Here is a 9,828-nt window from a genome sequence, read left to right on the forward strand (position 1 = left end):
CCTTTATCTTTAAGTTTAAGTAAGTTGAAGTGATGGACTTCCATAAAGTTGGTAACTTTATGGATCCTTGAAACCTTCTGAGTATTATTTGATTCATATATGGGATTTGGTTGTGTATTGTGATCATTGCATGAGTTTGGAGTCATTTTCTTGCCCTTTGCCCTAGATTGGATAAAGGACATGCATGGGGCATGCATGTCCATAAAGTTGTCATTTTATGGACATCTAGAGTCCCCTTAAGATTTTAGAAAACTTGGAGTTAAGACTTATTAGATTAAGGACTCAAATCATTAAGATGTTGCTTCAGCCAATGGTCACGTCGTAGCCATGAGGGTGTCATGACATGACGACGATGGAATCCACGACTATCTTGTCCTGTTTATGCTTACGGCGTGACCAGGTTCACATCGTGATGCTTGTTGAATGGGTTATCAGTGACCGATTTTGCTGAGTTGGAGCGAGTTGAGTTGAAATATGGCCAAGTGTGCTCTCATGACGTGACCAAGGTCTGGTCACGACGTGAGGTTCAATGGTTGATGTTTTTAGCTATTGACTTTGACCTTGACCATTGACTTGTTGATCTGGGTTGACTTTTGATCAAGATTTATGGATTTAGTATGTAAACTAAGGTTGGACCTCGTATGTTTCGATAAGAGTATTGTAACATCTATTGCGGGCATTGAGCTGTGGGTTAGCTGATTCGTGAGTCAGGTGAGTCTTCCTACTATATTGTGTAGGATACTAGCTGTCTTTGTGACTCTTGCATAATGTGTTGGGTCGGGCCTATTAGTATACATGTTGGGTCGGGCCCATTGGTTTGAAGGGATGAGCCCGATATAATGGGTTGGGCCCAATGTATGGGATGGGCCCATTGATATGTATGATATATGGTATTTTGAGGAACTCAGTAAGCTTTGTGCTTACAGTTTATGGTTAAAACATTTTTTTAGGTACTTCCAGTTCCATGGGGAAAGACCCAACTTGACTATACAACATCCCATGATGGCTTTTCCATAGGGGTGAGCATTTGAACCCGTAGACCGGACCAAACCAGATCAAACTGTTTTTTTTACCCTTAGGCTGGCCCTTGGTTTTAGGATTTTAGAAAAATTGGTCCGGCCGCTTCCAGGTAAAAACCGGTTTTGGACTGGCTTATTTTTTTACAAAAATATATTTTGTGAAATTCTTAAAAAAAGCATACCCCATTCGTTTTAATTCGGATTAACGTGCAGTTTTTTTCAACGTATAATTTAGAGTTTGTAGATGTATTTAGACTATAATTTTATTATTTTTGGTGTTATATTCAATGAGTTACAATCCTTCAAAGATGAGATATCAAAGCTAAAATATTTCAGCTTTTAGCAAGAATTTTAAACTTTTGTATTCTGTGAATTTCTTTAAACAAATATATCTCATTCATTTAAGTCGGATTTACATGCTGTTTTCTCCGACGTGTAATTTAGAGCTTTTAAATGATTTTAGACTATAATTTTGTGTTTTTGGTGTTATATTCAGTGAGTTACAATCTTTCAAATATAAGACATCAAAGCTGAAATATTTATACTTTTCAACAAAAAACCTAAACTTTTTACATTCTGTGAAATTCTTTAAACAAACACATCTCATTCGTTTTAAGTTGGATTGACATGCACTTTTACCAACATGTAATTTAGAGTTTGTAGATGATTTTAAAAAATAATTTTGTTGTTTTTGGTATTATATTCAATGAGTTACAATCATTCAAAGTTGAAATATCAAAACTGGAATATTTCAACTTTTCAACAAGGAATTTAAACCTTTGTATTCTGTAAAATTCTTTAAACAAGCATATCTCATTTGTTCTAAGTCAGATTTACTTGCGGTTTTTTCCAACGTGTAATTTAAAGTTTGTATATGGTTTTAGACTATAATTTTGTTGTTATATTCAATAAGTTACAATTTTTCAAACAAATGTTATAAAGTATAAACAATCAAAGTTTAACTCATCCAAAGGGCACAAGAAACGGAAACATATCCATTTGTATGAGTTGTACCGTATTAAACCCAAAAAAATATTCACTTTAGCAAGTTATAATGTATCAAACCCAACAACATATTAATTTTAACGAATTGTATCAAACCCCAAAAACGCGTTTTAATAAGTTGTACTGTATGCATATAAAGTTATACCAATCCAAACTAGTCCAAGAACCGAAAACCCTGGACCTGGACCTGGACTTGGACCTGGACCTTGACCTTGACCTTGACCTGGACCTGGTAAGTCTCATCCAGTCCGGTCCACAGTCAACAATATTCTCCGAAACCGATTCGGTTTGGTCTGGTCCGGTCCAAATGCTCATCCCTACTTTTTCCGCACAGAAAATTATTGTATTACTCTGATGTTTGAAAAATACATTTTTCTCTGATTGGATTTTAAGAAAATGGTTGTACGGATTTATTGTTTTAAAAATGAAAATTTTACTACTATATTCCGGACATTACAATAATGAGGGTCAAGTAAGACATGAGTCAAAATATCACTCGTTGAACAATGTATGATTCTTCTTTTTTTGTTAACACACTATGGCTAACGCCATTAGTGTATGGGTTTGAACCATGGTTCGAGTCATGGATAGGTAATAGGAACATCAGAGTGTTTGAACCATGGTTCAAGTCATGGTTAGGTAATAGGGACATTCACGTGATCAACAACGACTTTCTCCTTTCTTCATTTAGAGATTGAAAGATGATCACAAAGTTGTGAATTGATTATTTTGGAAAATCGATGAAGTTAACAATGCTTGTGAGTGACATTTTTGTTGTTAGGTTCGACTACGACGATGAAAACATGCGGTGAGCCTAAAAAGAGTGTAATAAAAGAAGATGGAGAATGTTACATATTAACTTAGATCATATAAGAGGCATTAGTTAAGGGAAGTGATATTTCCACTCAAGGCATTTATTCATCCACAAAATATAAGTTTTACTGATTTGTATGATAACTACAATGATATTGTACCTTATGTGGATGTATCAATTTTTTAAGTGGAAATATCAGTTCCCTTAGTTTAAAGGTAATTTTCAGAAAAATCCAAATATTTTGATTATTGGTAAAAAATAATGAAAAAACATCAAAATTTTGATAAATTAATGAAAAAAAACCACCAAAATTTAGATCAATTAACGAAAAAAACGAGATACCGGTTAAATATGTGAAACCAACTACGTAGGGTTATTTCAAAGATTTAGCTTCTTTTATGTTTTTTTTAAACAAAATTTAATTTGTGACCAAACTGTAAACTAACCGAAAATATTATGATGTAAACTAACCGAAAATATTATGATTTTATTAGAGATCTTTTATTTTAATTATATTATTTTTACTAAATCAAACCGATTGGTAGTTTAGTACCTTCCTAGGTAGCATTTTTCTTCTCTCTCGCCCCATCTCTCCTCGCCTTGACGTCAGCCCCCCGACGTCGCCGTCTCCTTTCATCTCCGGCATGCTGCTTCTCCCATCGCCGGATTACTGCTCCATCTTGCTTCACGACATTACCAGTAAATGTATTTGATTCATCGTTTTGCTTCCGATTCCAGTTGAATGAAGCTAGTATGTGTATAAAGGAACTACTGATTTAGGTAATTTAATATCTTTTCGCTTATATAGGATTTAGAAATGAAGCACTGCATATCATAAAAAAGATATACTGTCTGATAACTAGTAGAAAAACTGTACGAACTTAGGGCATCTTTATTTCTAATCCATGGATTTTATTAGTGTTTACCCAGTTCTATGTTAACTTTACATAGCTTGGTGGATAAGCGAGGTTAACTAGCTTCAATCAAGCTCTTATAAGATCTATATGCTATTGAATTTCTGATTGTTGCATAATTACTTGCTTGATACCATGGTTTATGCCCAATCACAGCTATTGAGATGAGATTTGGATTAAATATGATTCTTTAAGAGGTTTACAAACCATTCCTAAATCCCAATTGAACTTGGATAGCAATTTCATATCCACTTGAGTCAATTTCCTGAATATTAATTAATGTATTTGTTTTTGGTTGATTTATAGGTTCATAGGTGGGATGCAGACATCAAGAAATAAAACTTTGCCCCTAAGGCAGTGTTAATGCAGTAGCTTACAACAAATCCACTTCACAAATTATGGTGAGACTAAGATACCTAAAGAAAAATTCCATCAGATCCCTCATTTCTCCTCTCAATAACAACAATCCCTTCAACTATTCAACAATAACATCATCCACCACATCAAATGCTCTCAGTTTAAACCCATTATTTCCATCTTATTCATCACCCCTGCATAAACTACACGCAGAAGATTTGGCTCTAACATTTCGCGAATGGTTCAAGTCAAATGGGAACCCTTTTCTTGACCAAATACATCAAATCCTATCTTCTAATGGCAGCATCAGTGAAAATGAGGATTTTGTAGTGCAACATGAAGCCATAGATGCAGCTTTATCTTCTCTAAATCTACGCCTCACAGAGTCACTTGTTCTTGATGTTTTATCATACGTAAAAGACGTTTTATCTTGCACAAAGTTCTTTGATTGGGCAGGGAGACAACAAGGGTTTCACCACACACGTGCCACATTCAATGCAATTTTCAAGATTCTTTCAAGAGCAAAACTGATGTCAAAAATGTTTGATTTATTAGAAAGGTATAACAAACATCGAGGAGGTCACATGACTAATTTTCACAACATTTTGGTCATGGGTTATGCTGTTGCAGGAAAACCCGAAATTGCCCTTCAATTATTCGGCCGAATGCGATACCAAGGTATTGATTTAGACGATTTTGCTTATCATGTGCTTTTAAATGCTTTAGTGGAAGAGGGTTATTTTGATGAAGTTGAATCAGTTGCTAGACAGATCAAGATTCGTGGTTTTGAATCAGAAATCACTCATTCAATTTTGGTCAAGGGTTTTTGTAGAAAAAGGGAGTTTGATAAAGCAGAAAGTTATCTGCATGGGGTGATTAATAGTGGGATTAAAATAAAGAGTAGTGGTTATATAGTTGGTGCTATTGTTGATGCGTTATGTAAGAACAATGAGTTTGATAAAGCTGGGAAATTAGTCGATGAATTTGGGGAATTTCATGTTTATGATATATGGATTCGGGAACTTGTTCGTGCTAGAAAGGTAGATGGAGCTATGGAGTTTTTGCAAAAAACTAGGAACCAAAAGCCGGCTGTTTATGTTCCGGATGTTTTTCGTTACAACTCCTTGATTTTAAGACTTCTAAGAGAAAACAGACTCGAAGAAGTATGTGATTTAGTGATTGAAATGATGAAAAACAATATCCCTCCAGATGAGTTAACAATGAACATTGTTCTATGCTTCTTTTGTAAAGCAGGAATGGTGGATGTTGCTTTAAAATTATACGATTCAAGAACAGAGATTGGATTATCTTTGAGTTCAATGGCTGTTAATTACTTAATGAATACCCTTTGTAGGGACGGAAGCGTCATTGATGCATATCGTATTTTAAACAACTCAATCGACCAAGGGTATTTCCCGGGAAAAATCCCGTTTTCTATCTTGGCAGACGCTTTATGCAATGTGGAAAATCTCGAGATGATGAAGGAGTTTTTTCGTGTAGCATTAGAGCATGGGATTTTGTTAAGCAATAAGTTTTACGAAAAGTACATAAACGCCCTTTGTAGTAAGGGAAAGTTAGAAGATGGGTATATCATACATGGGGAATTAACCCTTCTTGATAAAGTAACAACCGGATGTGCTTACAATACTTTGATAAACGGGTTTATAAAACACAATAGAGGCGATATTGCAACAAGATTATTAATAGAAATGAAAGAAAAAGGTCGTACCCCTGGGAGGGAATTGTTTCGAGGTGTGGTTCAAAGTGTATGTGAAATGGAAAATCCCGAAAAACAATTTGAAAAATTGTTGGAAATGCAATTGTCTTTACATGAACCCAATTGTACGTTTTTTAATTATTTTATAGAAGGAGCTGGTCTTGCTAAAAGACCCGATTTAGCAAAAGAAGTGTATGAAATGATGAAAAGAAGTGGGATTTCTCCGAATTTGGGTTCGGATGTTTTAATGTTGAAAAGTTATTTAAAAAGTGGGAAAACATCAGATGCGTTGATGTTTTATGATATTTTGAAAAGACGAAAAATCGGGAGAAAAGTATGTAACACGATGGTTGTTGGTCTATGCAAAGCAAATAAACCGGATGTTGCGTTGAGTATATTTTTGGAAATTAGAGAGAAGGGTAAAACGGTCAAACCAAGTATCGAATGTTACGAAGAGTTAATTTACGTTTTATGCAAATACAAAAGATATGACAAAGTCATGGATGTTATCAGTGACATGATTCGAGTCGGGCGTCCTTTATCGTCTTTTATCGGTAACAATTTGCTTCTATATTCTTTAAAAGACCAAAACCTATACAGCACTTGGGTCGACTCACTACCCACCGAGTCAACCGAGTCGACTCAGTCGTCACCTATGTGGAAACTCGGTGAGTTGGTTGGGTTGTTTTCTGACCGGTTTAGAGACGATATAGATATCGATGAGTTGGAGGAAGTAGTGGGGAAGTGTTTTCCACTTGATATATACACATACAACATGCTTTTGAGGAAACTAATAAAGAAACAGGTGGATGATGCTTCTAGATTGTTCCGGAAGATTTATGAGAAAGGGTATAAGCCGAATCAGTGGACTTATGAGACTTTGGTGCATGGGTTTTACAGACATGGTAGGGCGGCTGAAGGTAAAGTATGGCTGGAGGAGATGCAGAAGTTAGGGTTTACTCCAAGTGAGGCTACAACTATTTTGCTTTAAAGATTTTCATAAAGTTGCATACTTCCAAAAACATGTGAAATATATCAAAGGTATGTAAACTATCAGCTTTTGTAATATTTAGGGTTAAATGCTAGAAATAGCAATATATGATCATTGGTTTGTTTGTTATAAGAGGAAGAAATGAAAGTAGGTTGCTTTCTGTTGCATTTAGTCCTACTGTTTTTAGTTTTTTTTTTGTATGGAAAAGTCTCTGATGTTTCAATCATTTACTAATTTTTACACAAAGAGACTATAAAATAATTGATTTATCTGAAATTTGGCACCTTTGATTTATTCACATCAGATAGGAGAGAGGGTGGAAAGTTAGACAAGGGTGTTGCAGACTTGCAATATTGTTTGGTGGTTTTTTGGATTTCATGAGCATTGATTGAAAACTCAGCCACAAATTTGAATGACATAACTCTTCATCTTCTATCTTCTCCATTTTCTTTGATTTCATCACTCAAGAGTCAAGATAGCCACAAATTTGAACAAGGTACATGGATTGCAACTCATTTTAAACTCTTGTTTTAACAACTTTTTTTTATTATTCCTCTTTCTTTTACCTTATCTCAATTTCTGTTTGATTCAACGGGTCATTCAATATAGCGGAATGTTTGATTAGAATTAAAAGATTAGAACCAAATTATTACAAGAAAATGAAACCTAGCATTCAAGAGGCTAGACTCTCCCTGAGTTAACTCAACTAATTAAGATAGCATTCGAAGTCGAAATCATGGCTAATATATTTGCCTTCTTGATGAGACCGATTAACTTTAATCTTCTTGCCTAACTAGTTTTCTACTTCGCTCAGAAACTCTTTTGGAGACTTCAAGTGATTTATATTTGTTTCTTCATTTAAAGTGAAAAAGTATAAGATTCTTGTTAATGCATCAACTCTTACATTTAAGGTAAAATGTTGTTCTTCATTTAACAAGTCAACATGATTCACATATCTTATAAGATTCTTGTAAACTAGAGATTGAGGGTGAAAATACATTATTGATTGTGTACTTTACAAGGAGATTGTACAAGACTATATATAGAGGCAGGATCCCTAGACATAGAAACCCTTGGGTCAATAGGCTAACTAGGCCAAAGCTAATACATATAATATTTGCATTCTAACACTCTCTCTCAAGTTGGATCATATATGTTAAGCATGTCTAACTTGTTAGAAATAAAAGATATTTACGAACCAGAGGTAATGCTTTGCTTTGATGAAGTAGTTGACTTCCTATTCGAATATGGGGAGTAGAGATGATTCCATCTTCTAGATTTTCACAAGTGAAATTGATGTCTTCTTTGATATATATATAGTCCTTTCATGAAAGAAGGGATTGTTTACAATATTGATAGCCGCCTCATTATCATAATACAGGTTCATTGGTTTGGATTGAGCAAACTCAAGTTCATCAACATATTTCGTACCCATATTAGCTCGCATGTAGTTTAAGCCATAGCCTGATATTCAACACTTGATTGTGAAACGACATTGTGTTTCTTACTTTTCCATGAAACCAGATTCCTTACAACAAACACACAAGAGCTTGTAGTAGTAGTAGACTCCCTGTTTGTAGGATCGCAATTGTAGTTGACAGTGGTGAAGCCTTCGATGACATGATGATCATGATTTTGATATAGGACGCCTTGACTAGGTACTTCAGAATATAACTAACTGCATCCAAGTGTAAGGTTCATGGAGATGCTGACTTACAACACTCATCGAAAAAGCAATGTCTGTACGTGTAATCGACAGACAGTTAAGTTTTCCCACAATTCTTCTGTATTTCTCTAGGTTATCAAGTGAATCTCCATCACGTGCTTTCAATTTCAATCATTGGGAACTCGAAAGGTTTTGTTTCAATCAAGGTTATCTAGACCTGACAATCCGTGTCGTGTATTCGTGTCAGACACGAATTTACATGTACAATGCTATGATAGGAAGATATAAAATTAGGACTATAAATAATAAACAAATGAATAGAAGTTAGTTACTATTTCTTGCATTTGACCTTACAAAAATATTAATGACAGTATGTACTTACTTTTGAGTTTGTTTGTATAGTGAAAGTAAATTACACGAATGGTCCCTATGGCTTAGGGTAATTTGCGTGTTTCGTCCCTAACTTATTTTTTTAACTCGGAAGGTCCCTACTGTTTGTTTTTGTTAAATGCTTGGTTCCTGTCTTACCTAAAAAAGACTATTTTTCCCTTGATTTTTTAATTTATTTAAATAAACACACCCCCAACCTCACCTCCCTAACCTTACCTTTACCTATCACATCATTTTTCCCTATTTAAATAATAGTTTTTTTAGGTAAGACAGGGACCAAACGCATAACAAAGACAAACATTAGGGATCAAGTGTGTAACAAAAACAAACAATAGGGACCTTCCGAGTTAAAAAAATAAGTTAGGGACGAAACGCGCAAATTACCCGAAGCCATAGGGACCATTCGTGTAATTTACTCTGAAATTTATTAGTTGATTTATCTGTGATGATTGCAGTTGCTGTTGTTGGGCTTGAAGTTCAAACTAAAGATACCGAATTGAGTGGATCTCATAAATTTTGATGGAAGCCATTTGTGGCATCATGTATTTAGGGTGTGATATACTCTCAAAGGAATATGTTGTTAAATTTCAATATTAACATACTAATCTTCGGCTTTGCTAATATTATAATTTGTTCAAATGCTTATCTTTTGGAACATCATTTTAATAAAAATGAGTTTCAAGTTTATGGTTTAAAACATCATGCAAAAACACTATAAAGTAGTAGTAGTATTATCTCAAAATACTTCGCGTAATTTCTAATTGGAAAGTTAAACTTTGACACAAAACAATAAATCTTGATGTACGAGTATATTATTGTAACATTTGCTAAGAGTTAACTTTTGGTTATTTTATTTATTTATGTTACACATGGATACAAAAATATTGTTACCATGTACATGCATTCTCAATAAATATAGGGCTTGGAATTTGGAAAGGATCTCGTAGTGGTTGAG

At 34.4% G+C, this 9,828-nt stretch overlaps 1 pseudogene across 2 annotated transcripts; it reads left to right on the forward strand.

The window, feature by feature from the left end:
* The first annotated feature begins 3,388 nt into the window (after positions 1 to 3,388).
* On the forward strand, positions 3,389 to 9,494 carry LOC145043535 (pentatricopeptide repeat-containing protein At1g71210, mitochondrial pseudogene; annotated as a pseudogene). 2 transcript variants are annotated; one of them, XR_013681053.1, is made up of 4 exons: positions 3,389 to 3,618; positions 4,059 to 6,867; positions 7,122 to 7,313; positions 8,199 to 9,494. The product of XR_013681053.1 is annotated as a pentatricopeptide repeat-containing protein At1g71210, mitochondrial pseudogene, transcript variant X2 (transcript). The 2 variants fall into 2 exon arrangements; XR_013681052.1 differs by having other exon boundaries at positions 9,329 to 9,494.
* Positions 9,495 to 9,828: the final 334 nt, after the last annotated feature.

This window comes from Lactuca saligna, chromosome 4 (assembly GCF_052625555.1).
Source record: "Lactuca saligna cultivar CGN05327 chromosome 4, ASM5262555v1, whole genome shotgun sequence".
Classification (NCBI taxonomy): domain Eukaryota; kingdom Viridiplantae; phylum Streptophyta; class Magnoliopsida; order Asterales; family Asteraceae; genus Lactuca; species Lactuca saligna.